The sequence below is a fragment of the Triticum urartu genome, chromosome 2A, assembly GCF_056163025.1.
Source record: "Triticum urartu cultivar PI428250 chromosome 2A, HENAU_Tu73, whole genome shotgun sequence".
Classification (NCBI taxonomy): domain Eukaryota; kingdom Viridiplantae; phylum Streptophyta; class Magnoliopsida; order Poales; family Poaceae; genus Triticum; species Triticum urartu.
The window spans coordinates 380,313,877-380,341,483 of NC_141874.1; positions in this window are offsets into that span (position 1 = coordinate 380,313,877).

Here is a 27,607-nt window from a genome sequence, read left to right on the forward strand (position 1 = left end):
AAGAAATATATGAACTCTCATGCTTCACTTAAATTATTTTGAGAGTCCCTTAATAGCATGGTTATTTGCTTAATAATAATATGCTTGGTATTCAAGATTTGTGAAACTTTCTTTTGAGTGTGTTGAATACTAAGAAAACATTGAAGCATGATAATTGTTTTGAGATATGGAGGTGATAATATTAAAGTCATGCTAGTTGAGTAGTTGTGGATTTAAAGAATACTTGTGTTAAAGTTTGTGATTCCCGTAGCATGCACGTATGGTGAACTGTTATGTGACGAAGTCGGAGCATGATTTATTTATTGATTGTCTTCCTTATGAGTGGCGGTCGGGGACGAGCGATGGTCTTTTCCTACCAACCTATCCCCCTAGGAGCATGCGTGTAATACTTTGCTTTGATAACTTCTACATTTTTGCAATAAGTATATGAGTTCTTTATGACTAATGTTGAGTCCATGGATTATACGCACTCTCACCCTTCCACCTTTGCTAGCCTCTCTAATACCGTGCACCTTTCGCCGGTATCATACACCTACCATATACCTTCCTCAAAACAGCCACCATACCTACCTATTATGGCATTTCCATAGCCATTCCGAGACATATTGCCACACAACTTTCCACCATCTAGTTCATCATGACACATTCATCATTGTCATATTGCTTAGCATAATCATGTAGTTGACACAGTATTTGTGGCAAAGCCACCGTTCATAATTCTTTCATACTTGTCACTCTTGATTCATTGCATATCCCGGTACACCGCCGGAGGCATTCATATAGAGTCATCTTTGTTCTAGTATCGAGTTGTATCATCGAGTTGTAAATAAATAAAAGTGTGATGATCATCATTCAATAGAGCATTGTCCCAATAAAAAAAGAGAGAGAAAGGCCAAAGAAAAAAAGAAGGCCCAAAAAAAGAAAATAAATAAAAAGGGGCAATGCTACTATCCTTTTTTCCACACTTGTGCTTCAAAGTAGCACCATGATATAGCGAATCTCATATATTGTGCTTCAAAGTAGCACCATGTTCTTCATATAGAGAGTCTCATATGTTGTCACTTTCATATACTAGTGGGAATTTTACATTATAGAACTTGGCTTGTATATTCCAATGATGGGCTTCCTCAAAATTTCCCTAGGTCTTCGTGAGCAAGCAAGTTGGATGCACACCCACTTAGTTTCTTTTGTTGAGCTTTCATACATTTATAGCTCTAGTGCATCCGTTGCATGGCAATCCCTACTCACTCACATTGATATCTATTGATGGGTATCTCCATAGCCCATTGATACGCCTAGTTGATGTGAGACTATCTTCTCCCTTTTTGTCTTCTCCACAACCACCATTCTATTCCACCTATAGTGGTATGTCCATGGCTCACGCTCATGTATTGTGTGAAGATTGAAAAAGTTCGAGAACATCGAAACTATGAAACAATTGCTTGGCTTGTCATCGGGTTTGCGCATGATTTAAATATGTTGTGTGGTGAAGATGGAGCATAGCCAGACTATATGATTTTGTAGGGATAGCTTTCTTTGGTCAAGTTATTTTGAGAAGACATGATTGCTTAGTTAGTATGCTTGAAGTATTATTACTTTTATGTCAATATGAACTTTTGTCTTGAATCTTTCAGATCTGAATATTCATGCCACAAGTAAGAAGAATTACATTGAAATTATGCCAACTAGCATTCCACATCAAAAATTATCTTTTTTATCATTTACCTACTCGAGGACGAGCAGGAATTAAGCTCGGGGATGCTTGATACGTCTCCAACGTATCTATAATTTTTGATTGCTCCATGCTATCTACTGTTTTGGGCAATATTGGGCTTTATTTTCCAATTTTATATTACTTTTGGGACTAACCTATTAACCGGAGGCCCAGCCCAGATTTGTTGTTTTATGCCTATTTCAGTGTTTTGAAGAAAAGGAACATCAGACGGAGTCAAAACGGAACGAAATCAACTGGAGAAGTTATTTTTGGAAGGAAACACACCTGATGGACTTGGACCCCATGTCAGAAGATACGGGAACTGCCCACGAGGGTGGGGGCACCCCCCCTAGGGTGCGCCCCCTACCTCGTGGGGCCCTCGTGGCTCCCCTGACGTGCTTCTTCCGCCTATATAACTCCATATACCCTAAAACTTCCAGAACGCAAGATAGATCGGGAGTTCCGCCGCCAGAAGCCTCCGTAGCCACCGAAGACCAATCTAGACCCGTTCCGGCACCCTGCCGGAGGGGGAATCCTTCTCCGGTGGCCATCTTCATCATCCCGGTGCTCTCCATGACGAGGAGGGAGTAGTTCTCTCTCGGGGCTGAGGGTATGTACCAGTAGCTATGTGTTTGATCTCTCTCTCTCTCTTGTGTTCTTGATTTGGCACGATCTTGATGTATCACGAGCTTTGCTATTATATTTGAATCCTATGATGTTTCTTCCCCCCTCTACTCTCTTGTAATGAATCGAGTTTCCCCTTTGAAGTAATCTTATCGGATTGAGTCTTTGAAGACTTGAGAACACTTGATGTATGTCTTGCCGTGGATATCTGTGGTGACAATGGGATACCACGTGCCACTTGATGTATGTTTTGGTGACCAACTTGCGGGTTTCGTGACATTGGGAACCTATGCATAGGGGTTGGCACACGTTTTCGTCGTGATTCTCCGGTAGAACTTTGGGGCACTCTTTGAGCTCCTTTGTGTTGGTTGAATAGATGAATCTGAGATTGTGTGATGCATACCGTATAATCATACCCACGGATACCTGAGGTGACATTGGAGTATCTAGGTGACATTATGGTTTTGATTGATTTGTGTCTTAAGGTGTTATTCTAGTACGAACTCTAGGGCTGTTTGTGACACTTATAGGAATAGCCCAACGGATTGATTGGAAAGAATAACTTTGAGGTGGTTTCGTACCCTACCATAATCTCTTCGTTCGTTCTCCGCTATTAGTGACTTTGGAGTGACTCTTTGTTGCATGTTGAGGGATAGTTTTATGATCCAATTATGTTAGTATTGTTGAGGGAACTTACACAAGAGAAAATATGAACCCTAGGCCTTGTTTCCTAGCATTGCAATACCGCTTACGCTCACTTTTATCATTCGTTACCTTGCTGTTTTTATATTTTCAGCTTACAAATACCACTATCCACCATCCATATACCACTTGTATCACCATCTCTTCGCCGAACTAGTGCACCTATACAATTTACCATTGTATTGGGTGTGTTGGGGACACAAGAGACTTTTTGTTATTTGGTTGCAGGGTTGCTTGAGAGAGACCATCTTCATCCTACGCCTCCTACGGATTGATAAACCTTAGGTCATCCACTTGAGGGAAATTTGCTACTGTCCTACAAACCTATGCACTTGGAGGCCCAACGACGTCTACAAGAAGAAGGTTGTGTAGTAGACATCAATGGGTGGCTAGAGTGACAGAATCTTAAACCCTAGTTTATGCGTTGCTTCGTAAGGGGCTGATTTGGATCCATACGTTTCATGCTATGGTTAGGTTTACCTTAATACTTTTGTTGTAGTTGCGGATGCTTGCAATAGAGGTTAATCATAAGTGGGATGCTTGTCCAAGTAAGGACAGTACCCAAGCACCGGTCCACCCACATACCAAATTATCAAAGTACCGAACGCGAATCATATGAGCGTGATGAAAACTAGCTTGACGATATTCCTATGTGTCCTCAGGAGCACTTTTCTCTATATAAGAGTTTGTCCAGGCTTGTCCTTTGCTACAAAAAGGATTGGGCCACCTTGCTGCACCTTATTTACTTTTGTTACTTGTTGCTCATTACAAATTATCCTATCACAAAACTATCTGTTACCACTTATTTCAGTACTTGCAGAGAATACCTTGCTGGAAACTGCTTATCATTTCCTTCTGCTCCTCGTTGGGTTCGACACTCTTAATTATCGAAAGGACTACGATAGATCCCCTATACTTGTGGGTCATCAAGACTCTTTTCTGGCGCCGTTGCCAGGGAGTGAAGCGCCTTTGGTAGGTGGAATTTGGTAAGGAAAAATTTACATAGTGTGCTGAAATTTACTGTCACTTGTTACTATGGAAAGTATTCCTCTGAGGGGCTTGTTCGGGGTATCTTCACCCCGACCAGTAGAGCAAAGAGTTTCTCCTCAACCTGCTGAACCTACTGAAAATGAAAATGTCTACTTTGAAATTCCTTCGGGTATGATAGAAAAACTGCTAGCTAATCCTTTTTTAGGAGATGGAACAAAGCATCCTGATGAGCATCTAATATATGTGGATGAAGTTTGTGGATTATTTAAGCTTGCAGGTGTACCGGGAGATGTTGTTAAGAAGAAGGTTTTCCCTTTATCTTTGAAGGGAGATGCATCGACATGGTATAGGCTATGTGATGATATGGGGTCTTGGAATTACAAACGATTGAAATTGGAATTTCATCAAAAGATTTATCCTATGCATCTTGTTCATCGTGATCGCAATTATATATATAATTTTTGGCCTTGTGAAGGAGAAAGCATCGCTCAAGCTTGGGGAGGCTTAAATCAATGTTATATTCTTGCCCCAATCATGAGCTCTCAAGAGAAATGATTATTCAAAATTTTTATGCTCGGCTTTCTGATAGCAATCGCACCATGCTTGATACTTCTTGTGCTGGCTCTTTTATGATGAAGACTATTGAATTCAAATGGTATTTATTGGAAAGAATTAAACGCAACTCTGAAGATTGGGACCTCGACAAAGGTAAGGAGTCAGGTATGACACCTAGTTTTTATTGTGTTAAATCTTTTATGGATACCGATGTTTTCCGTAAATTTAGCACTAAATATGGACTTGACTCTGAGATAGTAGCTTCTTTCTATGAATATTTTGCTACTTATGTTGATCTCCTCAAGGAGAAGTGGTTTAAATATCATCCTCCCATAGAAGTAAAAGTAGCTGCACCTATTAAAGTTGAAGAAAAAATTGTCACTTATAATGATCCTATTGTTCCTACTTCTTATGTTGAGAAACCACCTTTTCCTGTTAGGATAAAGGATCATGCTAAAGCTTTAACGGTGGTTCGTAAAAGCAATATTAAAACTTATACACCTCATGAGAAAATTAAAGTTGAACCTGATGTTGCTATTGTTAAAGATCTCTTGTCTGATAATATTGATGGGCATGTTATTTATTTCTGTGATGAAACTGCTAGAATTGCTAAACCTTGTGCTAAAGATAAACCTAGACCTGTGGTAGGCATGCCTGTTATTTCTGTTAAAATAGGAGATCATTGTTATCATGGCTTATGTGATATGGTGTCGGTGCTAGTGTAATACCTATTAGCCTATATAGAGAAATTATGCATGATATTGCACCTGTTGAGTTAGATGATATTGATGTCACAATTAAACTTGCCAATAGAGATACTATTTCACCAATGGGAATTGTTAGAGATGTTGAAGTCTTGTGTGGGAAAACTAAATATCATGCTGATTTTCTTGTTCTTGGTTCCCCACAAGATAGCTTTTGTCCCATTATATTTGGTAGACCCTTCTTGAACACTGTTAATGCTACCATAGATTGCAAAAGGGATGTTGTTACTGTCGGTTTAGATGATATGACTCATTAATTTAATTTCTCTAAATTTAGTAGACAACACTGTGAAGAAGAATTACCTAGTAAGGATGAAATTATTGGTCTTGCTTCTATTGTCGTACCTCCTAGTGATCCTTTAGAACAATAGTTGCTAGACAATGAAAATGACATGTTTATGAATGAAAGAAGGGAAATAGACGAAGTATTCTTTAAACTGGAACCTATTCTGAAACACAATTTGCCTGTTGAAATCCTATGGGATCCTCCTCCACCCAAGGGTGATCCCGTGTTTGAGATTAAACTATTACCTGATACTCTTAAATATGATTATCTTGATGAGAAAATGATATATCATGTTATTATTAGTTCTAACCTTTCAGAGCATGAGGAGGAGAGATTATTGAAAACTCTGAAGAAGCACCGTGCTGCTATTGGGTATACTCTTGATGATCTTAAGGGCATTAGTCCCACTCTATGTCAACATAAAATTAATTTGGAAGAAGATGCTAAACCAGTTCGTGATCATCAACGATGGCTGAATCCTAAAATGAAAGAAGTGGTAAGAAAAGAAATACTAAAGCTCCTTGAGGTAGGTATAATCTATCTCATTGCTGATAGTCAGTGGGTAAGTCCTGTCCATTGTGTCCCTAAGGAGGTACTACTGTCGTTCCTAATGATAAAGATGAATTGATTCCTCAAAGAATTATTACAGGTTATAGGATGGTAATTGATTTCCGCAAATTAAATAAGGCAACTAAAAAGGATCATTACCCCTTACCTTTTATCGATCAAATGCTAGAAAGACTATCCAAACATACACATTTTTGCTTTCTAGATGGTTATTTTGGTTTCTCTCAAATACTTGTGTCAGCCAAAGATCAATCAAAGACTACTTTTACTTGCCCTTTTGGTACTTTTGCTTATAGACGTATGCCTTTTGGTCTATGTAATGCACCTGCTACCTTTCAAAGATGCATGATGGCTATATTCTCTCACTTTTGTGAAAAGATTTGTGAGGTTTTCATGGACGATTTCTCCATCTATGGATCTTCTTTTGATGATTGCTTGAGCAACCTTGATCGAGTTTTGCAGAGATGTGAAGAAACTAATCTTGTCTTGAATTGGGAAAAGTGCCACTTTATGGTTAATGAAGGTATTGTCTTGGGGCACAAAGTTTCTGAAAGAGGTATTGAGGTTGATAAAGCCAAGGTTGATGCTATTGAGAAGATGCCATGTCCCAAGGACATCAAAGGTATAAGAAGTTTCCATGGTCATGACGGATTTTGTAGGAGGTTCATTAAGGACATATCAAAAATTTCTCAGCCTTTGACTAATATAACATTTGTTTTTTATGATGATTGTGTAGAAGCATTTCAAATACTTAAGAAAGCATTGATCTCTGCACCTATTGTTCAGCCACCTGATTGGAATTTACCCTTTGAAATTATGTGTGATGCTAGTGATTATGCTGTAGGTGATGTTCTAGGGCAAAGAGTTGATAAGAAATTAAACGTTATTCAATATGCTAGTAAAACCCTAGACAATGCTCAAAGAAATTATGCTACTACTGAAAAAGAATTTTTAGCAGTTGTATTTGCTTGTGATAAGTTCAGACCTTATATTGTTGATTCTAAAGTAACTATTCACACTGATCATGCTGCTATTAAATATCTCATGGAAAAGAAAGATGCTAAACCTAGACTTATTAGATGGGTTCTCTTGCTACAAGAATTTGAATTACATATTGTTGATAGAAAGGGAGCTGAGAACCCCGTTGCAGACAACTTGTCTAGGTTAGAAAATGTGCTTGATGACCCACTTCCTATTGATGATAGCTTTCCTGATGAGCAATTAAATGTCATAAATGCTTCTCATACTGCTCCATGGTATGCTGATTATGCTAATTACATTGTTGCTAAGTTTATACCACCTAGTTTCACATACCAGCAAAAGAAAAAGTTCTTCTATGATTTGAGGCATTACTTTTGGGATGACCCACATATTTATAAAGAAGGGGTAGATGGTGTTATTAGACGTTGTGTACCTGAGCATGAATAGGAACAGATCCTACGCAAGTGTCACTCCGAAGCTTATGGAGGACACCATGCTGGAGATAGAACTGCACATAAGGTATTGTAATCTGGTTTTTATTGGCCTACTCTCTTCAAGGATGCCTGTAAGTTTGTCTTATCTTGTGATGAATGTCAAAGAATTGGTAATATTAGTAGACGTCAAGAAATTCCTATGAACTATTCACTCGTTATTGAACCATTTGATGTTTGGGGCTTTGACTATATGGGACCTTTTCCTTCCTCTAATGGATATACACATATTTTAGTTGCTGTTGATTACGTTACTAAGTGGGTAGAAGCTATTCCAACTAGTAGTGTTGATCATAACACTTCTATTAAAATGCTTAAAGAGGTTATTTTTCCAATATTTGGAGTCCCTAGATATTTAATGACTGATGGTGGTTCACATTTTATTCATGGTGATTTCCGTAAAATGCTTGCTAAATATGATGTTAATCATAGAATTGCATCTCCTTATCACCCACAGTCTAGTGGTCAAGTAGAATTGAGTAATAGAGAGCTCAAGTTAATTTTGCAAAAGACTGTTAATAGATCTAGAAGAAATTGGTCCAAGAAACTTGATGATGCATTATGGGCCTATAGAACTGCATATAAAAATCCTATGGGTATGTCTCCGTATAAAATGGTTTATGGAAAAGCATGTCACTTACCTCTCGAACTAGAACACAAGGCATATTGGGCTATTAAAGAACTCAATTATGATTTCAAACTTGCCGGTGAGAAGAAGTTATTTGATATTAGCTCACTTGATGAATGGAGAACCCAAGCCTACGAAAATGCCAAGTTTTTTAAAGAAAAAGTTAAAAGATGGCATGATAAAAGGATACAAAAGCGTGAGTTTAATGTAGGTGACTATGTATTGCTATACAACTCTCGTTTAAGATTTTTTGCAGGAAAACTTCTCTCTAAATGGGAAGGTCCTTATGTTATCGAGGATGTCTATCGTTCCGGTGCCATAAAAATCAACAACTTCGAAGGCACAAATCCGAAGGTGGTAAACGGTCAAAGAATCAAACATTATATCTCAGGTAATCCCATAAATGTTGAAACCAATGTTATTGAAACCGTAACCCCGGAGGAATACATAAGGGACACTTTCCGGAACGTTCCAGACTCCGAAAAGGGAATAGGTATGTGGTACGGTAAGTAAACCGACTCCAAAATAGTTTTTAAGGCAATATTTCTCCGTTTTGGAATATTTAGAAAAATAGAAAAATAAGAAGCAGTCCGGGAAGGACACGAGGCTCCACGAGGGTGGAGGGCACGCCCTACCCCCCTGGGCGCGCCCCCCTACCTCGTGGGCACCTCGTGTGCTCTCCAGACTCTGTTTTCATACACGACACATATTTTGGTCGGTAAAAATTCATTATATAATCTCCCGGAGGTTTTGAATCCCGTATCACGCAAAAATCTCATGTTTTGTCTCGAGCTGTTTTCTGTCAGGGTTTTCAAGTCCAGGCACTATCTCGTCTCCCTCCTCCTCCAACCATGAGGGCAACGATGCTTGGCTAATGAAGATAGAGCTGAACAGAGAAGAACCCATGGAGAGCAACAAGGATGAAGGGATCAAGAAGGCCATGGGGGACCAAGTTCCGGCAATAGAAGACACCCTTCAACTTGATCACAATCTTCTTACCCCAATAGAAATTGAAGCTTTCAAGATGATTGAGTTAGTTCGTATACAAAATAAGTATCTCACACATGAAAATATTTTGTTGAAGGAGCATACCCTCGCACTCAAGGGCAATATCCACAAGTTAGAAGACCTCCTATGCTCGATGTGCGACTATCCATCATCAACAACTCCACCTTCTTCACCAACAAAAGAGACATAATCACATGGGTATGGGCACTCCCCTTGGCAACTACCGAGCTTGGGGGAGTGCCCCGGTATCGTATCACCATCACTTTTATCTTTACCGTTTTCCTTAGTTCGATCCTTTTGGTAATATCTTGATCTAGTAGAATAAAAGTTCTTAGTATGATCTAGTCGTGAGTTTTGCTTTATAATCCTTCTATGTAATCGAGTCCGTGAGCTATATAATAAAGATTAGTGTTGAGTCAAGGTCTTGATTATTTTGCCATGATCCTAAGGAAATAAAAGAAAAGAGAAAGAAATAAAAAGAAACAAAGAGATCATGTGAGTCTTATGGAGAGTAATGAGCTCACATAGGAAAAAGTATGATGAATAAAAGTTGTTGAGGGTTGACAAGCATAGTTTTTGGTCATCATTGCAATTAATAGGAAGTAATAAAGAAAGAGAGGTCTTCACATATAAATATACTATCTTGGACATCTTTTATGATTGTGAGCACTCATTAAAATATGACATACTAAAGAGTTGACGTTGGACAAGGAACACAACGTAATTGGTTATGTTTTCTTACATCCGAGATAAATTATATTGTCATGGATCATCCAACATGGTTGAGCTTGCCTTTCTCCCTCATGCTAGCCAAATTCATCGCACCAAGTAGAGATACTACTTGTGCTTCCAAATACCCTTAAACCAGTTTTGCCATGAGAGTCCAGCATACCTACCTATGGATTGAGTAAAATCCTCCAAGTAAGTTGTCATCGGTGCAAGCAGTAAAAATTGCTCTCTAAATATGTATGACTTATTAGTGTGGGAGAAATAATCTTTATACGATCGTGTGATACGGAAGAAATAAAAGCGACAGACTGCATAATAAAGGTCCATATAACAAGTGGCAATATAAAGTGACATTCTTTCGCATTAAGATTTTGTGCATCCAACTACAAAAGCGCATGACAACCTCTGCTTCCCTCTGCGAAGGGCCTATCTTTTACTTTTACCTCCTACCTTGCATAAGAGTCATGGTGATCTTTACCCTTCCTTTTTACATTTTATCCTTTGGCAAGCATAGTATGTTGGAAAGATCCTGGTATATATGGCTAGTTGGATGTGAGTTTTCATGAACTATTATTGTTGACATTACCCTTGAGGTAAAACGTTGGGAGGAAAAACTATAAGCCCCTATCTTTCCCTGTGTCCGATTAAAATTCCATACCCATAAGTATTGCGTGAGTGTCAGCAATTCTGAAAGACTATATGATAGTTGAGTATGTGGACTTGCTGAAAAACTCTTATACATTGACTCTTTCCTATGTTATGATAAATTGCAATTGCTCCAATGACTGAGATTATAGTTTGTTAGTTTTCAATAAAGTTTACGATTCATACTTGAAATTGTGATTGAATTATTACTCTAGCATAAGAAATCATATGACAAGAATTATGTAAGTTGCTGTTCTAAGAATGATCATGATGCCCTCATGTTCATATTTTATTTTTATCAACACCTCTATCTCTAAACATGTGGACATATTTTTCGATTTCGGCTTTCGCTTGAGGACAAGCGACGTCTAAGCTTGGGGGAGTTGATACGTCCATTTTGCATCACGCTTTTATATCGATATTTATTGCATTATGGGCTGTTATTACACATTATGTCACAATACTTATGCCTATTCTCTCTTATTTTACAAGGTTTACATGAAGAGGGAGAATGCTGACAGCTGGGATTCTGGGCTGGAAAAGGAGAAAATATTAGAGACCTATTCTGCACAGCTCCAAAAGTCCTGAAACTTCACGGAAGACGTTTTCAAAATATATAAAAAATACTCAGCGGAAGAAGTTCACCAGGGGGGCACACCCTACCCACGAGGGTGGGGGCGCGCCCTACCCCCCTGGGCGCGCCCCCCTACCTCGTGGCCCCCTGGCGGCCCTCTGGTGGCCATCTTCTGCTCTATGAAGTCTTTCGATGGGAAAAATAAGAAGCCATCTTCTCGGACAAAACTCCGCCGCCATGAGGCGGAACCTTGGCGAAACCAATCTAGGGCTCCAGCAGAGCTGTTCTGCCGGGGAAACTTCCCTCCCGGAGGGGGAAGTCATCGCCATCGTCATCACCAACGCTCCTCTCATCGGGAGAGGGCAATCTCCATCAACATCTTCGTTAGCACCATCTCCTCTCAAAACCCTAGTTCATCTCTTGTATCCAATTCTTGTCTTTAAGTCCGGGATTGATGCTAGTATTGTTAATTACTCCTTGTAGTTGATGCTAGTTGGTTTATTTGGTGGAAGATCATATGTTCAGATCCTACATGCATATTAATACCTCTCTGATTATGAACATGATTATGCTTTGTGAGTAGTTACGTTTGTTCCTGAGGATATGGGAGAAGTCTTGCTATTAGTAGTCATGTGAATTTGGTATTCGTTCGATATTTTGATGAGATGTATGTTGTCTCTCCTCAAGTGGTGTTATGTGAATGTCGACTACATGACACTTCACCATTATTTGGGCCTAGAGGGAGGCATTGGGAAGTAATAACTAGATGATGGGTTGCTAGAGTGACAGAAGCTTAAACCCTAGTTTATGCGTTGCTTCGTAAGGGGCTGATTTGGATCCATACGTTTCATGCTATGGTTAGGTTTACCTTAATACTTTTGTTGTAGTTACGGATGCTTGCAATAGAGGTTAATCATAAGTGGGATACTTGTCCAAGTAAGGACAGTACCCAAGCACTGGTCCACCAACATACCAAATTATCAAAGTACCGAACGCGAACATATGAGCGTGATGAAAACTAGCTTGACGATATTCCTATGTGTCCTCGGGAGCGCTTTTCTCTATATAAGAGTTTGTCCAGGCTTGTCCTTTGCTACAAAAAGGATTGGGCCATGTAACATCCCAAATTTTCAATTTGGAATGTTATACACTAGATCATCATGCATATCATATTTTCTTGCATTTTGGTTGATCCTAGAAATTTCACGCAACTCAAGGACCTTCGGAGAGAGTTGGAGATTTCATTATTTTCATATTTGAGAGTTTTCTCAAATTTGAAAAGCGGATCATTTGATTTATTTTATTTCATCTTCAATTATTTTTCCAATATCAAATATGAGAGAGGGAATAATATGACTTTCCCAAAAATTTAGGAAAATGAAGATCTAATGGATAAATCAATTTTTGTTTTCCAGTGTTTATTTGCATTTGATTTGGATAGGGAAAAATGTGTGTTTTCAAAAATTGCATTTTAGGTCCGGAGTAAAGTTCATTTTGTTCGACTCATTTTTAGGAGTCGGGGAAAATTTACTTTAGAAATTTTGGAGTTCGTTTAGTTTCTATTTCTGTGTTTTTTTTGCGCGCGTAACCGATTTAAAAAAAAGAGCAGCGCCCCGCCTTGGGCCAAGGCCCAGCCAGCAGGCCGGCCGGCCAGGCCCCAGCCCAGCCGCGCGCGCGCCAGGCGCCAGGCGAGGTAGCCGCCGCCGTCGCTCGAGGCCGAGTCCCAGCAGGACTTAGGCCGGTTAGCCCCCCTTTCCTTGTTTTGTTTTCCCTCTTTTGCTTGCCCCCTACCCCAAGTAATCCCCCCCACCTATATAAATACACCCCAAACCCCCCCCCTCTCCTCACATCAATCCCAAGCCCCTCTCCTCCTAAGCCGCAGCAAGCAGCAGCACGTAGCCCCAAGCCGCCGCCTTAGCCGCGCCGCCCCGCGCCTAAGCCGCCGCCGCCCGGAGCCCGCCTCCCGAGGTAGCCGCGCCTCTCTTTTTCTTCCCCGGTCCGGTTTTTCCTAAAAGAATAGTTCCGTTTTCTCTCCGATTCTTTTCTTTTTCTTCCGGTTTTTGTTTCGGTTTTCTTCCGAAACCCTAGATCGGTTTTCCGTTTCTTTTTCGGTTTCTTTTCCAAAAACCCTAGATCGGTTTTCGTCCTTCTTTCAGACCGTTTGTCTCAACGAACGTGATCACCGATTATTCCCCGGTTAACGACGCCCGTTCGTTTAATCGTTCTTCTTTTTCTTTTCGTCGGATTTATTCCGCGATCGTGATCTCAGATCCGATCTTCGTTCTAGTCTTTCTTCTCGCTCGTTTATCGGAATCAGGTGATTCAAGCGCCTGGAGTTTCGTCTCGAAACCGCCGTTCCATCTAATCAACTTAAACAAGTTTTTGCCCCGGTAAAACTTGACCTAGTTTCAACTTGCTAGAACCGAGTTGTTTTCTTCCGCCGTTTGTTTTCCGTTTCTTTGTTCGGTTCGTTCTTTCTTTGCAACCGGAGTTCTTAAGTTGAACTTTCTGGTTCGTTCTCCTGTTCGAGTTTTACTTGTGCATTAGATGAGTACTTATTGTATGCTTGTTGTTTGTCTGTGATAGATCACCCGGATTGCGCCGCTTGTTACTTCGATTCCCTAGGTCTCGCGGATCATCAGCAAGGCAAGTAACACTTTGATCATACCTTTTCTACAACCCATGTTTTATTGCATTAGATCAATCCTCTCACATTGCATGATTAGGATCTAATTAAATTGTGGGATGGGAAGTAGATGAGGTAGTACCTATTACCTGTATTATTATGAAACCCTTGGGAGTTACTTCTACGTTTGCTTATTATGCCATGCTATGCTAGTAGACGTGGATTGGGTGAGTGATATCCATGACAGATGTGAGTTTGTTAATTTTAATGGTTTATCTATGGTGACAACTTAAACACACATCTGGGTGGATTGAGGCACCTGATGTCTATCAGGACTTGCCTGTTTTATTTTGGACCGCCACCCAGGCTCAAAGGGATCATAAGATTTTTCATGCTAGAAACTTCCGTGTGCAGCCACAAGCCATTATGGGCTCTGGCATAGTTGACTAAGTTGTGCGAACTCTTACAGTGGTAGACTAGCAGATGTAGGGGATGTAGGTGTACCGGTCTACCCGATCGTAAGGTGCTAGCGCTTCTGAAAGACTATGTCTCGGTCATCCGTCTTCTCAAACACCATGTAGTGTGAGAAACCAAACGGAGGCGGTCGAGTCTTGTGGGGAAAAGTGTGCAAACCTCTGCAGAGTGTACAAACTAATCATGATTAGCCGTGTCCCCGGTTATGGACAACTTGAGTATCTGGTACTTGAATATCATGTGAATCTCAACATGTTACTTCTAATTAATGTTGTTGGGTTTTAATTGTTCACTTAATGGGGATCAGAATGCTGTCAACCATTCTCGATGTTTCACAACCACCATGATAGTTAAATAAATTTATTCCTTTGCAGTAGGGAAAAACTGGCTTTGCGCAAAACTGTAACCATAGAGCTTTCCACCAGCCATATATGCATGTAGTATAGCTGTTTCATTTCCATTACTCTCTATGTGTTACTTTGCCAGCATATTCCATGTGCTGACCCGTTTTCGGGCTGCAACTTTCATGTTGCAGACTTTTCAGACGACGAGGAAGGTGCTTTTAGGTCGTGGTTCTATACTCAGTGATGCCGCTGGAGTTGATGGACCCATTTATCTTCCGAGTCTTCCGCTGTTATCGTTATTAGATGGCCTTAAGCCATTTTTATTGTAATAAGTTCTCTTTGAGACAACGATGTAATAAGTGTGTGATTGCCACTCTGCTATAAATCCTTCGATGTACTATGTGGTGTCAGCATTACTGATCCAGGGATGACACCCGAGCACAGTAGACTTGATCCATTCGGGTCGGGTCGCCACAGAGATGGTATCAGAGCACACGCTGACTGTAGGACATGACCACGAAGTTAAAGCCATAGGTCACCATTCTCTTCTCATTTTCTAACTCCTCATCTTTTCTACTCTTTTAGGATGACGAACGCGAAGATTAAGTACGCTCAACCGGATGAAGGCACACCATTTGGATTTCGCCTGAAGGAAGTCACCAAGTACCTGAATATCGGATTACCAAGCTTCACGGGAACTTTCAACGCCACTCTGCCTGAAGAGGAGCGCTGGAAGATTCAAGCTCACGTTCCGGGAAGGACATTCGCGCCAATCACGAAGCCTATAGATAGTATTTTCAATGCACCAACCTGGAGTTTGGGAAAGAGCATGGCAGCTCATATCACCATAGGACGCATTGGAGAAGTTTACCAAGAAGACCTCAAGGACACTATCTACCAGATTTGCGGACGCCAAAATGAACAATGGGAGTTAGTCAGCACCAAGAAGGATAGATCCATTGCATCATTCATCCAGGAGTTAAACCAGCACATTCGACGCCACGAGAACCAGATGTGCAATGATATGATAGAGTTGAAGAATGCGAAGGCAAGGATCATCGAACTAGAAGGAGAACTGAAGTCTATACGCAAGGACTACATGGACGAGATCGTAGCTCTAGCAAGGCACAATGGCGATCTTAAGCAGGAGATTGAAGAACTCAAGAGGAAGTTAGCCTCAAAGGAGGAAGACGAGTACGTCGCATGTCCGGACAACTACAACATCATCGACGACACCGATTCGGATCCAAGTGAACCCGACTTTGAAGACGAAGCTGGAGCAGATATCATGGAGTCTTCCACCGGTTCAAATTTCTAGATGACCACCAGATAGTAGTAGTATTCCCCCATGTAAACATTATAGTCAAGAACTTTTGCGATAGTTTTAGACCGATTGTAAGCCCTTGTTTGATTGAATGAAGTGATTTTGTGTGCATTTGCTCATGTGCATTGGGGTAGTGTTTTCCCTTTAGACCTCACTCTATTCTTAATTCTCGTCTTTTCTAAACCCTCAGATGCCTCCGAGACGTGACAATGGATTCCCACCGGAACTCACTCAGTTGATCCAGCAGCAGAATCAATTGATGCAGATGTTAGTCCAGAACCAACAAAACAACAACAACAACCCACCACCACCACCACCTGTTTACCACTTTGCCCGTTTCCTTAGGCTGAATCCGCCGGTGTTTTCCAGTAGCACCGAGCCAATAGTAGCAGACGATTGGCTCTGCAAGATAGGAAGGGAGTTGACCACTGCAGGATGCACGGATGGTGAGAAAGTGAAGTTTGCCGCTCACCAGCTTGACGGACCCGCGGCAGCATGGTGGGAGAATTTCACAGCCACTTACCCAGTTGACACTGTCACATGGGATCAGTTTCAGCAAGCTTTCCGCACTGCCCATGTTTCAGCAGGAGCTATGGCCATGAAGAAGCGTGAGTTTCGCAACTTACGCCAAGGAGGAAGGACAATTGGCGAGTACGTTGACGATTTCAGCAAGTTAGCACGTTATGCCCCAGATGACGTTGCTACGGATGCAGCTAAGCAGGAGAAGTTTCTGGAAGGACTGAATGATGAACTAAGCATGAAATTGATGGTAGCGAGTTTCAACAACTACCAGGAGTTGGTAGATCGTGCCATCATGATTGAAGGGAAGCAACAGCAGATTGAGAACCGTAAGAGGAAGTATGGACAGGGGAAGTATAACTCTGGAGCCCAGCAGAAGCCCCGTTTTACCCCTAAACCGGGATTTCAGTTTCAGCACACCCATGGAGGAGGTAGCTCGCACAACCATAATGGCCACAAGAATGGTAATGGGAATGGAGGAAGCAACGGCCATAACCGGACCACCCCATCCACCCCAGTCAAAAAGGACTTGAGCCACGTCACTTGCTATAAGTGTTCGAAGCCAGGGCATTATGCAAATGAATGTCCTGAAGGCTAGAATGGAAATGGCAATGGAAGTTCTGGGAAGAAGTCGAACCCTTTCAATAGGGGACAGGTGAACCACGTTAATGTGGAGGAGGTTGAAGATCAGCCCGATGCAGTAATCGGTAAGTTTTTGGTTAAGTCATTTACTGCACTCGTTCTTTTTGATACTGGTGCATCGCATTCATACATATCAAGGGGATTTGTGGAAAAGTATAGCCTGCCCACTAAGATTCTTAAAACACCTATGTTAGTAAGCTCGCCAGGAGCAGAGTACATGGCCAGACAAGGATGTTTCCAAGTGCCATTAAGTATAGGAAGGCATGTTTTCCCAACGGATTTAATTATTCTGGAATCCCAAGGATTGGATGTGATTCTTGGTATGGATTGGCTGTCGATGTATGGAGGAAACATCATTGCGCCAGTAAGACAAATTTTCTTACCACACCAGAAGGAAGAAGGATCAAGTATGTATCCCGGCATGTGCCAAACAGGACACAAGTAAACTGCCTAACAGGAGTTGTGCAAGAGGAAGTACCCGTGGTAAAGGATTTTCCTGATGTATTTCCTGAGGAATTGCCAGGCATGCCACCGGATAGAGACATTGAGTTTTTGATTGAGTTATTGCCAGGTACAGGCCCAATATCGAAGCGACCGTACCGGATGCCAGCAAAGGATTTGGTAGAAATTAAGAATCAGATTAAGGAGTTATTGGATAAAGGTTACATTCGCCCAAGTTCTTCGCCTTGGGGATCACTCGTACTTCTAGTGGAAAAGAAGGATGGATCATTAAGGATGGTTGTAGATTATCGGGGATTGAATGAAGTAACCATCAAGAACAAGTACCCACTACCAATGATCAACAATCTGTTTGATCGTTTGCAAGGAGCTAAAGTGTTTTCCAAGATCGATTTGCGATCAGGGTACCATCAATTGAAGATTCGAGAGTAGGACATACCCAAGACAGCATTCACCACGAGATATGGACTGTATGAGTATACCGTTACGTCATTTGGATTGACTAACGCACCTGCCTATTTTATGAACCTGATGAACAAAGTGTTTATGGAGTTTTTGGATAAGTTCGTCGTAGTGTTCATTGATGACATCCTGGTTTATTCAAAGAATGAAGAGGAGCATAAGGAACATTTGCGTTTGGTTTTGGAGAAACTAAGGGAACATCAGTTGTACGCCAAATTCAGCAAATGTGAGTTTTGGTTGAAGGAAGTTGGATTCCTCGGACACGTTATATCCGAAGAAGGTATAGCAGTTGACCCCACTAAGGTTGAGACCGTAACCGAATGGGAAGCACCAACGACAGTTGGAGAGATCCGGAGTTTTCTTGGACTCGCAGGATACTACCGGAGATTTATTGAGAATTTCTCAAAGATTGCGAAGCCTATGACGGAGTTGTTGAAGAAGGATACTAAGTTCAATTGGACTGAGGAGTGTGAGGCTAGTTTCCAGGAATTGAAGAAACGTTTGGTTACCTCACCAGTGTTGATTTTGCCAGATCAAACCAAGGATTATGAGGTGTATTGCGACGCTTCACGTCGAGGACTTGGAGCAGTGCTTATGCAGGAAGGAAGAGTTGTTTCGTATGCTTCACGACAACTGAAGCCTCATGAGTTGAATTATGCCACGCATGATTTGGAGTTAGCAGCCGTAGTGCATGCATTGAAGACGTGGAGACATTTCCTCATTGGAAATCATTGTGAGGTGTACACGGATCACAAGAGTTTGAAGTACATTTTCACGCAGAAGGAGTTGAACCTCAGACAAAGGAGATGGTTGGAGCTCATCAAGGATTATGACATGAGATTGCATTACCATCCCGGAAAAGCTAATGTAGTAGCTGACACATTAAGCCGTAAGAGCCATGTCAACACCCTAGTGACGGGAGAAGTACCAAAGGAGTTAGCAGAAAACCTTCGTGAACTATGCTTGGAAATAGTTCCGAGAGGCTATGTAGCAGCATTGGAGATTCAGTCAACATTGATGGATAGGATCAGAGAAGCTCAGAAATCTGACAAGGAGATTGCTGTTATAAAAGAGAAAATGAGCGAAGGAAAAGCAAAGGGATTTCGTGAGGATGAGCACGATACCTAATGGTTTGAGGACCGTGTTTATGTGCCCAATGACCCGGAGAGTAGGAAGATGATTTTGCAAGAGGCACATGATTCACCGTATTCGATTCACCCAGGGAATACCAAGATGTATTTGGATTTGAAGGAAACATTCTGGTGGACCGGAATGAAGAAGGATATTGCAGCATATGTAGCAGTTTGTGACGTATGTCAGAGAGTAAAGGCAGAGCATCAGAAGCCAGCCGGATTGTTACAACCATTGCCGATACCCGAATGGAAGTGGGACAAGATAGGCATGGATTTTATTACAGGACTACCCAGGACGAAAGCAGGCTACGATTCGATATGGGTAGTAGTTCATCGTTTGACGAGGGTAGCACATTTTATTCCAGTTAAGACCACCTACACCAGTGCTAAGTTGGCAAAGATATACAGGACTAGGATCATTTGTTTTCATGGAGTTCCGAGGAGTATTGTATCAGATAGAGGAACCCAATTTACCTCAAAGTTTTGGAATTAGTTGCATGAAACTTTAGGAACGAGACTAGAGTTCAGCACAGCTTTTCATCTGCAGACAGATGGACAGACCGAGAGAGTCAATCAAATTTTGGAAGATATGCTGAGAGCTTGTGCGCTAGATTATGGATCTAGTTGGGACGATAACTTTAACTTACCATTAGTTTTCTTATAACAACAGTTACCAAACCAGTTTGAAGATGGCACCTTTCGAAGCTTTATACGGAAGGAGGTGCAGGACACCGTTGTCATGGGACGAAGTTGGAGACCGTCAACTCTTTGGACCAGATTTGATTAAGGAGTCTGAACGGGAAGTTAAGTTGATTCGCGATAGACTCAAGGTAGCCCAGTCCAGGCAGAAGAGCTACGCAGATTCTAAACGCAAGGAGACCGTTTACGAAACCGGAGACAGAGTTTATCTCCGAGTATCCCCACTTCGAGGAGTTAAGCGCTTTGGAGTTAAGGGAAAGTTTGCACCGAGTTTCGTTGGACCGTATAAGATCTTGCAACGTATGGGAGAAGTCGCTTATAAGTTGGAATTACCAGAGGGACTGTCAGGAGTTCATGATGTATTCCATGTTTCTCAGCTGAAGAAATGTCACGCCGAAATGGCGGAAGTACCGCTAAGAGATACAGTACCGCTTGAAGCAATTCAGTTGAAGGATGACCTAACATATGAGGAGAAGCCAGTCAAGATTCTCGATTACGCTAGTAGAGTTACTCGCAGCAAGGTTATCAAGTTATGCAAAGTTCAGTGGAACCACCACTCAGAGGATGAATCCACCTGGGAAAGAGAAGAAGATTTGCTCAAGGACCACCCTCACCTATTTTCTAGCCAACCCGAATCTCAAGGGCGAGATTCATCTTAAGGGGGGTAGGTTTGTAACATCCCAAATTTTCAATTTGGAATGTTATACACTAGATCATCATGCATATCATATTTTCTTGCATTTTGGTTGATCCTAGAAATTTCACGCAACTCAAGGACCTTCGGAGAGAGTTGGAGATTTCGTTATTTTCATATTTGAGAGTTTTCTCAAATTTGAAAAGCGGATCATTTGATTTATTTTATTTCATCTTCAATTATTTTTCCAATATCAAATATGAGAGAGGGAATAATATGACTTTCCCAAAAATTTAGGAAAATGAAGATCTAATGGATAAATCAATTTTTGTTTTCCGGTGTTTATTTGCATTTGATTTGGATAGGGAAAAATGTGTGTTTTCAAAAATTGCATTTTAGGTCCGGAGTAAAGTTCATTTTGTTCGACTCATTTTTAGGAGTCGGGGAAAATTTACTTTAGAAATTTTGGAGTTCATTTAGTTTCTTTTTCTGTGTTTTTTTTGCGCGCGTAACCGATTTAAAAAAAAGAGCAGCGCCCCGCCTTGGGCCAAGGCCCAGCCAGCAGGCCGGCCGGCCAGGCCCCAGCCCAGCCGCGCGCGTGCCAGGCACCAGGTGAGGCAGCCGCCGCCGTCGCTCGAGGCCGAGTCCCAGCGGGACTTAGGCCGGTTAGCCCCCCCCCCTTTCCTTGTTTTGTTTTCCCTCTTTTGCTTGCTCCCTACCCCAAGTAATCCCCCCCACCTATATAAATACACCCCAAACCCCCCCTCTCCTCACATCAATCCCAACCCCTCTCCTCCTAAGCCGCAGCACGCAGCCCCAAGCCGCCGCCTTAGCCGCGCCGCCCCGCGCCTAAGCCTCCGCCGCCGCCCTTAGCCGCCGCCGCCCGGAGCCCGCCTCCCGAGGTAGCCGCGCCTCTCTTTTTCTTCCCCGGTCCGGTTTTTCCTAAAAGAACCGTTCTGTTTTCTCTCCGATTCTTTTCTTTTTCTTCCGGTTTTTGTTTCGGTTTTCTTCCGAAACCCTAGATCGGTTTTCCGTTTCTTTTTCGGTTTCTTTTCCAAAAACCCTAGATCGGTTTTCGTCCTTCTTTCAGACCGTTCGTCTCAACGAACGTGATCACCGATTATTCCCCGGTTAACGACGCCCGTTCGTTTAATCGTTCTTCTTTTTCTTTTCGTCGGATTTATTCCGCGATCGTGATCTCAGATCCGATCTTCGTTCTAGTCTTTCTTCTCGCTCGTTTATCGGAATCAGGTGATTCAAGCGCCTGGAGTTTCGTCTCGAAACCGCCGTTCCATCTAATCAACTTAAACAAGTTTTTGCCCCGGTAAAACTTGACCTAGTTTCAACTTGCTAGAACCGAGTTGTTTTCTTCCGCCGTTTGTTTTCCGTTTCTTTGTTCAGTTCGTTCTTTCTTTGCAACCGGAGTTCTTAAGTTGAACTTTCTGGTTCGTTCTCCTGTTTGAGTTTTACCTATGCATTAGATGAGTACTTATTGTATGCTTGTTGTTTGTCTGTGATAGATCACCCGGATTGCGCCACTTGTTACTTCGATTCCCTAGGTCTCGCGGATCATCAGCAAGGCAAGTAACACTTTGATCATACCTTTTCTAAAACCCATGTTTTATTGCATTAGATCAATCCTCTCACATTGCATGATTAGGATCTAATTAAATTGTGGGATGGGAAGTAGATGAGGTAGTACCTATTACCTGTATTATTATGAAACCCTTGGGAGTTACTTCTACGTTTGCTTATTATGCCATGCTATGCTAGTAGACGTGGATTGGGTGATTGATATCCATGACAGATGTGAGTTTGTTAATTTTAATGGTTTATCTATGGTGACAACTTAAACACACATCTGGGTGGATTGAGGCACCTGATGTCTATCAGGACTTGCCTGTTTTATTTTGGACCGCCACCCAGGCTCAAAGGGATCATAAGATTTTTCATGCTAGAAACTTCCGTGTGCAGCCACAAGCCATTATGGGCTCTGGCATAGTTGACTAAGTTGTGCGAACTCTTACAGTGGTAGACTAGCAGATGTAGGGGATGTAGGTGTACCGGTCTACCCGATCGTAAGGTGCTAGCGCTTCTGAAAGACTATGTCTCGGTCATCCGTCTTCTCAAACACCATGTAGTGCGAGAAACCAAACGGAGGCGATCGAGTCTTGTGGGGAAAAGTGCGCAAACCTCTGCAGAGTGTACAAACTAATCATGATTAGCCGTGTCCCCGGTTATGGACAACTTGAGTATCTAGTACTTGAATATCATGTGAATCTCAACATGTTACTTCTAATTAATGTTGTTGGGTTTTAATTGTTCACTTAATGGGGATCGGAATGCTGTCAACCATTCTCGATGTTTCACAACCACCATGATAGTTAAATAAATTTATTCCTTTGCAGTAGGGAAAAACTGGCTTTGCGCAAAACTGTAACCATAGAGCTTTCCACCAGCCATATATGCATGTAGTATAGCTGTTTCATTTCCATTACTCTCTATGTGTTACTTTGTCAGCATATTCCATGTGCTGACCCGTTTTCGGGCTGCAACTTTCATGTTGCAGACTTTTCAGACAATGAGTAAGGTGCTTTTAGGTCGTGGTTCTATACTCAGTGATGCCGCTGGAGTTGATGGACCCATTTATCTTCCGAGTCTTCCGCTGTTATCGTTATTAGATGGCCTTAAGCCATTTTTATTGTAATAAGTTCTCTTTGAGACAACGATGTAATAAGTGTGTGATTGCCACTCTGCTATAAATCCATCGATGTACTGTGTGGTGTCAGCATTACTGATCCAGGGATGACACCCGAGCACAGTAGACTTGATCCATTCGGGTAGGGTCGCCACAGGCCACCTTGCTGCACCTTATTTACTTTTGTTACTTATTGCTCGTTACAAATTACCCTATCACAAAACTATCTGTTACCACTTATTTCAGTACTTGCAGATTATACCTTGCTGGAAACCGCTTATCATTTCCTTCTGCTCCTCATTGGGTTCGACACTCTTACTTATTGAAAGGACTACGATAGATCCCCTATACTTGTGGGTCATCACTCCTCGGTGAAGAACCTCGGCAGCCGGATCCACATGCGCGGCGGCATTGCCGACCACACCACGAACTCGGGCGATGTACCCTCGGCGTGGGTCCGTGAAACGGCTGGCCGTTCGGCCACGGCCTGTCCTTCGTGATCCCGACCCGCGCGGCGCTGGGCGTGGCCTCCTTGCTCAGAGCTCTGCGTGCACGTGTACATGGGGATCTGGAATCCAAGCAGAGGCCGCTCGTACCAAGGCCGCATCACCTCCTGCCCTTCACCGGCGTAGCGGGAGCGGCCAATTCTTTTGTTCGGCGGAAGTGGCCCTGGATCCTTCCGAGGGGCCTTTCCCTTCTCCGCCGCGGAGAACCTCCTGATCAGTGCCATGGACCCTTCGGCAAGACGGCGGGACGAGAAAGAAGAAGAAGGAGCGAGCGGTGAGAAGATGGAGATGAGCAAGGGTTGGCTCCGTCTCTTCCCTCATTTATAGCCGAAGGGAGGCCAACCGCCGGCCTCCATGATCCCCAGTAATGATGGTCTTTCTACATGCAGCAAACTCTTGTCAAGTCGAACGGTTGCCGAGGCAGCATGGGGAAGCGGAGATGCCCACGTCCCATCAAGCGCCACGCATCGACCGGGCCCGCATGCGATTGGAGTCCACGGCGCTCCGCCCTTGTCCTTTGGCTTCGCCTTGAAGCCAAGTCCGAGCGCGTCCTGGGCCTAGGGGCTACTGTCGGTGTTCTGGGAACGGGGGTACCCAGACTTGCCTGTCTGCGGCCCACGACATGGCTCCACCGACGGCCTGGTACGACCCACCCTCGTCATCAACAACACAAGACCCTCGCGAGGGGCCAAGCCTCGCGAGGCAGACGACATCAAGACTCCCAGAAGGGGCGGCCTCCTCAGGCTGGCTCATGACGAGTGGAGATTTCTATGCAAGCCCTCACCTCATGAGGTTCGGATGACGTAAGCCATGACGACCAAGGCCAGGCGGGCGCCAGTGGGCATAATACAACAGTTTCCTCTTTGGTGCTAAGGAGGCAAGCACAGGCGCGGAGTCTCGAGGGATCATCCAAAGGTTTCCATTTCCATGCAGCAAGCCCAAGACCTTCAGGACGGCAGGACAGAGGTCATCACCGAGCCCACCAAGGCGTCACGACCAGACGCTTTGCAGGCGAAGACCACCTTCCATCAGGATAAGATGTACTAGTTGTCTCCCTTCGAATTTGGCCGTTGTGGGATCCCTTCCCGCCTCCATTTTGGGGGAAGAGGACCAAGGCCACTATAAATATAGCTTAGCCACCACCTTAGAAGGGGACGGATCATTCAGACCATCCTCTCCCTCACCAACACAAGAACACACCTCCTGAGGTTGTTCTCCACTATACTAGTTCATCCTCAGCCCGTCTCGAGGCCAATCCACCACAAAGCAGGAGTATGGTTTTACACCACAAGGTGGCCTGAACCTGGGTAAACTGCCTCGTCCCATTTCCTTCCTGTCCATCGAGCTAGGCCGTGGGATCGATGAATAGGCACACTGGGGAGGTTGAGTTCTTCGCACGCACCCCAGAGTTTGAATCTATCCAGGGTCTACGGAGCCCAGAATCCGACACACATCCTGGTACACTCCCCGAGGCATTCATATAGTCATACTTTGTTCTAGATAGTGAGTTGTAAGTAAATAAAAGTGTGATGATCATCATTATTAGAGAATTGTCCCAATGAGGAAAGGATGATGAAGACTATGATTCCCCCACAAGTCGGGATGAGACTCCGGACTTAAATAAATAAAAGTGGACAAAGAGCCCCTCCCAAAAAAGAGGCCAAAGATCCCAAAACAAAAAAAAGAACGAGAGAAAAAGAGAGAAGGGGCAATGCTACTATCCTTTACCAGACTTATGCTTCAGAGTAGCACCATGTTCTTCATATAGAGAGTCTCTTGTGTTGTCACTTTCATATACTAGTACTTGGCTTGTATATTTCGATGATGGGCTTCCTCAAATGCCCGAGGTCTTCATGAGCAAGCAAGTTGGATGCACACCCACTTAGTTTTCAGTTTGAGCTTTTTCATACACTTATAGCTCTTAGTGTATCCGTCGCATGGAAATCCCTACTCCTCGCATCGACATCAATTGATGGGCATCTCCATAGCCGGTTGATTAGCCGCATTGATGCGAGACTTTCTCCTTTTTTGTCTTCTCCACACAACCTCCAACATCATATTCTATTCCACCCATAATGCTATATCCATGGCTCACACTCATGTATTGCGTGAAATTTGAAAAGGCTTGAGAACATTAAAAGTATGGAACAATTGCTTGCCTTGTCATCGGGGTTGTGCATGATGAAATACACTTTGTGTGATGAAGATGGAGCATAACCAGACTATATGATTTTGTAGGGATAACTTTCTTTGGCCATGTTATTTTGAGAAGACATGATTGCTTTATTACCATGCTTGAAGTATTATTGTATTTATGTCAAATTATAGACTATTGCTTTGAATCACTTGTGTCTTAATATTCATGCCATGATTAGATTATATGATCAAGATTATGCTAGGTAGCATTCCACATCAAAAATTATCTTTTTTATCATTTACCTACTCGAGGACGAGAAGGAATTAAGCTTGGGGATGCTGATACGTCTCCGTCGTATCTATAATTTTTTATTCTCTCATACCAATATTCTACAACTTTCATATACTTTTGGCAACCTTTTATATTATTTTTGGGACTAACATATTGATCCAGTGCCCAGTGCCAGTTCCTATTTGTTGCATGTTTTTTGTTTCGCAGAATATCCATATCAAACGAAGTCCAAACGCTATGAAAACTTACGGATATTATTTTGGAATATATGTGATTTTTGGGAAAAAGAATAAATGCGAGACGATACCCGAGGGGCCCACAAGCCCTAGGGGCGTGCCCCCTACCTTGGGCGTTCCTAGGAGGATTGTGGCCACCTGGTAAGGCGGTTGGTGCCCTGTTATTGCCACAAGAAAGCTAATATCCGTATAAAAATCGTGTTAAAATTTCATCCCAATCGGAGTTACGGATCTTCGGGAATTTAAGAAACAGTGAAAGGCCAGAAAACGGGAATGCAGAAACATAAGGAAACAGAGAGAGAGAGAGAGAGAGAGAGAGAGAGAGAGAGAGAGGGAGAGAGAGAGAGAGGGAGGGAGGGATAGGGACCATTCTCCCATCTAGGGGGAAGGTCAACTAAGAAGAAGGAGGGGTGCTCTCTCCCCCTCTCCCGGTGGCACCGGAACGCCGCTGGGGCAATCATCGTGTCACAGCGATCTACACCAACAACTCCCTCATCTTCCCCAACATCTTCATCACATTCCCCCATCTATATTCAGCAGTCCACTCTCCCGCAACCCGTTCTACCCTCTACTTGAACATGGTGCTTTATGCTTCATATTATTATCCAATGATGTGTTGCCATCCTATGATGCTTGAGTAGATCTTTGTTGTCCTATCGGTAATTGGTGAATTGCTATGATTGGTTCAATTTGCTTGTGGTTATGTTGCTGCCCTTTGGTGCTCATCATATGAGCGCGTGTGTGGATCACACCATAGGGTTAGTTGTTTGTTGATAGGACTATGTATTGGAGGGCAAGGGTGATAGCAGTTTTAGCCTAGCATAGAAATTGATTCATTGGTATTGAAGGGGGGCCAATATATCTTAAGGCTATGGTTGGGTTTTACCTTAATGAACATTAGTAGTTGTGGATGCTTGCTAATAGTTCCAATCATGAGTGCATAGAATTCCAAGTAAGGGATGACATGCTAGCAATGGCCTCTCCCACATAAAACTTGCTATCAGTCTAGTAACGTAGTCAATTGCTTAGGGACAATTTCGCAACTCCTACCACCACTTTTCCACACTCGTTATACCAACTTAATTGTTTATTTATCTAAACAACCCCTAGTTTTATTTATGTGCTCTTTATTATCTTGCAAACCTATCCTACAACACCTACAAAG